Consider the following 4,858-nt stretch of genomic DNA (forward strand, 5'->3'; position numbering starts at 1 on the left):
ATAGCAGCTGCAATTTTGAGAAAGAACAAAGTAGGAAGGATCACAATACCTGATACCACACTGTATTACAAGGCCACTGGAATCAAAACATCCTGGTACTGGAATCAAAACAGGCATATAGACCAATGGAACTGAACAGAGACCCTAGAAATAAACCCAAGTCTCTGCATTCAATTAATATTTGACAAAGGGGGCAGCAACATAAAATGGAGTAAAATTAGCCTCTTTAACAAATGGTATTGAAAGAACTGGACAGCTATCTGCAAAAAAAAAAAAAAGAAAAAAGAAAGAAACTCGAGCACCAACTTACACCATACACCAAAATAAATTTAAGATGGGTGAAAGACTTAAATATAAGGCATGACACCATTAAAGTCCTAGAGGAGAACATTGGCAAGAAAATCTCAGATATTTCAGGCAGCAACTTTTTTATTGATATGTCCCCTAAACCTAGGGGGGGGGCACATAAGGGGAGGACATAAGGGAAAAAAATAAACAAATGGGATCTCATCATAATTAAAAGCTTTTGCACAGCTAAAGAAAGTAGTATTAAAATAAAAGGAGAACCAACTATATGGGAAACCATTTTTGCCAATGATACCTCAGACAAGGGTTTAATCTCCAAAATATACAAAGAACTTACACTACTCCACTCTAAGAAGACAAACAACCCAGTTAAAAAGTTGGCAAAGGACTTGAACAGACATTTCTCCAAGGAGGACATACAGAAGATCCACAGACACATGAAAAGATGCTCAATATCACTAGCTATCAGAGAGATACAAATTAAAACCACAATGAGATACCACTTTACACCAGCCAGAATGGCCATCATAAACAAAGAAACAAACAGCAAGTGTTGGAGAGACTGTGGAGAAAAGGCGACCCTAATCCATTGTTGGTGGGATTGCAGACTGGTACCACGATTATAGAAAACAGTATGGAATTTTCTAAGAAAATAAAATGGACCTGCCATTTGACCCAGCAATTCCACTGCTGGGATTATATCCTAAGAACCCTAACACAAATCCAAAAGATTCTATGCACACCAATGTTCATAGAAGCACAATTTACAATAGCCAAGAGTTGAAAGCAACCTATGTGCCCAGCAGTAAATGAATGGATCAAAAAATTATGGTACATTTATACAATGGAATTCGATGCAGCAGAAAGGAAGAAGGAACTCCTACCCTTTGCAACATCATGGATGAAACTGGAAAGCATTATGCTGAGTGAAATAAGCCAGGTGGTGAAAGACAAACACCATATGATCTCACCCTTAACAGGAAGCTAAACAAGAAAACAAACAAGCAAGCAAAATTTAGCCAAAGACACTGAAATAAAGAACAGGCAGACAGACTTCCGCCAAGATGGGGGCATAGGTGGAAACACTGTGCCTTCTCCCACAACCAAGTTTGAATACAACAAAGATTTGGAGAAACAAAGACACAACCAAAGGACAGAAAATTGAATTATACGGAAGTTCGACTACATCTAACCGTTCAACGGGGACGGTAAGAGGGGCGGAGCCAGCAGCGAGCAGGGTCGGGCAGGACAGGGCCCCCGACCCAGGCGCGCAGGCAGACGGGAACCACTTGGGGTGCGGGGCAGACCGTGGGCACATATTCGAGCACAGTGAGACAGACCACGCAGGCCCCAGGGGGCGAGGGCTGACGGCAGTGGCACACTCGCATGCAGTGGGACAAAATGCGTGGGCTCGGTGACGGCAGCAACTGCAGCACCGGTGAGGGCCGTGGCGGCAGGCGGCGGACAGGACGCCATAGTCCCTCTTTGACCCCGCCCCCACATACAGCGTCACAACCCAGCGACTGAGTTGCCCTGTTCTAGTGAACACTTTAGGGCTCTGATCCTGCTATGGAACAGGCACGAACAACCCAAAAGATGGCACGAGAAGAACTCAAAGTCCCAGAGCCGATAACTCTAAGCGACCAAGAAATTGCCAGCCTTTCAGAAGCACAATTCAGGACACTATTTATCAGGATGCTCACAGAACTGGTAGATTATAGTCACAAATTAGAGGAACAAAGTTACAAATTAGAGGAACATATGAAGGCTAACCTAATTGAAATGAAGGGAGATGCACAGGAAACCAATAGTGATGGAAAGGAAACTGAGACTCAAATCAATGGAATGGACCAGAAGGAAGAACAAAACATCCCACCAGAAAGGAATGAAGAAATGAGAATTCAAAAAAATGAGGAGAGGCTTAGGAACCTCCAGGACATCTTTAAACGTTCCAACATCCGAATTATAGGGGTACCAGAAGGGGGAAAGAAACAGCCACGAGTGGAAAACTTATTTGAACAAATAATAAAGGAGAACTTCCCCAGTCTGGCAAAGGAAATAGACTTCCAGGAAATCCAGGAAGCTCAGAGAGTCCCAATGAAGGTGGACCCAAGAAGGAACACACCAAGGCACATCATAATTACATTAGCCAAGATTAAAATGAAGGGGAGAATCCTAGAAGCAGCAAGAGATAAGGGGACAGTCACCTACAAAGGAGTACCCATCAGACTGTCAGTGGATTTCTCAAAAGAGACCTTCCAGGCAAGAAGGGGCTGGAAAGAAGTATTCCAAGTCATGAAATCCAAAGACCTACAGGCAGGATTGCTTTATCCAGCAAAACTTTCATTTAGAATGGAAGGACAGATAAAGTGCTTCTCAGATAAGGTCAAGTTCAAGGAGTTCATCAGCACTAAGCCCTTATTACATGAAATGCTAAAGGGACTTATCTAAGAAAAAGAAGATGAAAAATATTAACAGTGAAAGGACAGCAAACACACAGTTATTAACAACCGCACCTAAAACAAAAGCAAACCAAGAGGACAGCTAGATCAGGAGTGGAACCATAGATTTGAAGATCACATGGAGGGTTAGCAACAGGGGAGTGGGAGGAGGAGAAGGGGGGAGAAGGTACAGAAAATAGCATAGATGGTAGGTATAAAATAGATAGGGGGAGGGCGAGAATAGTGGGGGAAATATAGAATCCAAAGAACTTGAGACACGTGGTTATAAACTAAGGGGGGGAGAATGGTGGGGGAGGGAGGGTGTGGGTGGAGGGGAATGAAGGGGGGGAATAGAACAACTGTAATGGTATAATAAATTATATATATATATATATATATATATATATATATATATATATATATATAAACAGGCAGACAGTGACCAGAGGCAAGAGGGGCGGGAATTTCAGGGCAAAAGGGAAAGGGTTTACAGGAACTAGTATAAAGGAACATGGAAGACAACTAAGGGGGTTGGAAATGAGAGGGAGGTGGGGAGCACTTGTGGGGGTTGGCTGGAATGGTAGTAAAAAACTGACAGACAGAAAACTGTGCTTGAACAACAATTGAATAAAAAACAAAATAAAAAGAGAGGGAAAAAGGAAAAAACTACACCACACTGAATGTCATTGTTGATATTGTATTTGGAAGATCTATTTTTGACAGTGGGGTGTCAAAATCCCCTACTATAATTGTGTTGCTGTCAATATCTTTCTTGAGCTCCTCTAGAATTTTCTTCATATATTTGGGTACTCCTATGTTGGGTGCATATATATTTATGATGTTAATGTCCTCTTGGTGGATTCTTCCCCTTAATATTATGAAGTGACCTTCTGGGTCTCTCTTTATGGCCCTTTTTAAAATCTTATTTATCTGATATGAGTATTGCTACTCCAGCTTTCCTTTCCTGTTTGTTTGCTTGGAAGGTTTGTTTCCAGCCCTTCACTTTCAGTCTGTGTAGGTCTTTTGTTCTGTGGTGGGTGTCTTGTAGACAGCGTATGTGTGGGTCGTGCTTTCTTATTCATTCAGCTATTCTATGTCTTTGGATTGGAGCATTTAATTCATTTACATTTAAGGTTATTACAGATAGGTACTTATTCATTGCCATCTTTGTACCTGTGTTCATCTCTCTCTTTTTTCCTTCCTTTTCTTAAAGCAGTCCCTTTAGCATCTCTTACAGACTGATTTGGTGGACGTGTATTGTTTTAGACTTCTTGTTTCCTGGGAAGCTCCTTATTTGGCCTTCTGTCTTGATTGATAGACTTGTTGGGTAAAGTAGCCTTGGTTTCAGGTCTCTGGTTCTCATTACTTGGGATATTTCTTGCCATTCTCTTCTGGATTGGAGCATTTTCATGAAGTTAGCTGGTAACCTTATCAAGGATCCCTTGTATATTACTTCATGTTTCTCCCATGCTGCCTTGAAGATTCTTTGTCTTTTTATTTTGCCATTTTGACTATGATGCGTCTTGAAAAGAATATAGAACACTTCATGAATTTGCTTGTTATCCTTGCACAGGGGCCTTGCTAATCTTTGTATTATTCCAATTTTAGAACATGTGCTGCCGAAGCAAGCACAAGGTATTGTTTTCTTGTGAAACTTTTTCTTAATATTTTACTTATTTATTTTTATATAAGAAGGAAAGGAAAGAGGGAGAGAAATATCAATGTATGGTTGCCTCTTGTGAGTCCCCTGCTGGTAACTGGCCTGCAACCCAGGCATGTACCCTGACTGGGAACTGAACCACAACTTTTTGGTTTGCAGATCCATGCTCATTCCACTGAGCCACACCAGCCAAGGCTCTTGTGGATGTTTTTGCATGCAAGATCTTCATTGATGTCAATGTGGAGTTAACCTTTTTTACTATGACTGTATTACTGCCAATCTCTACCTTTGTGTCCACCAAAATTAAAAATATATATTACAGTTTTTCTATTTTTTGTGCAAACATATATGTTTGGTGCAGAATTACAAGGGTTATATTCTCTTGTTTGACTCTTTGTTTTAATATTACGTAATACTTTTCCCCAACCACTCCTCCTTCTTTGAGAAAACC

General features: G+C 41.1%; 1 non-coding gene across 1 annotated transcript; it reads right to left on the reverse strand.

Annotated features, from left to right (window-relative positions):
* Window positions 1–4,275: 4,275 nt before the first annotated feature.
* LOC118996437 (U6 spliceosomal RNA) lies at window positions 4,276–4,379 on the reverse strand. Its single transcript, XR_005068485.1, has one exon. It is a non-coding gene; the product is annotated as a U6 spliceosomal RNA (small nuclear RNA).
* Between the last annotated feature and the right edge of the window lie 479 nt (window positions 4,380–4,858).

The sequence above is a fragment of the Sturnira hondurensis genome, unplaced genomic scaffold (genome assembly GCF_014824575.4).
Source record: "Sturnira hondurensis isolate 20B ecotype Veracruz unplaced genomic scaffold, ASM1482457v3 Scaffold0011299, whole genome shotgun sequence".
NCBI lineage: Eukaryota > Metazoa > Chordata > Mammalia > Chiroptera > Phyllostomidae > Sturnira > Sturnira hondurensis.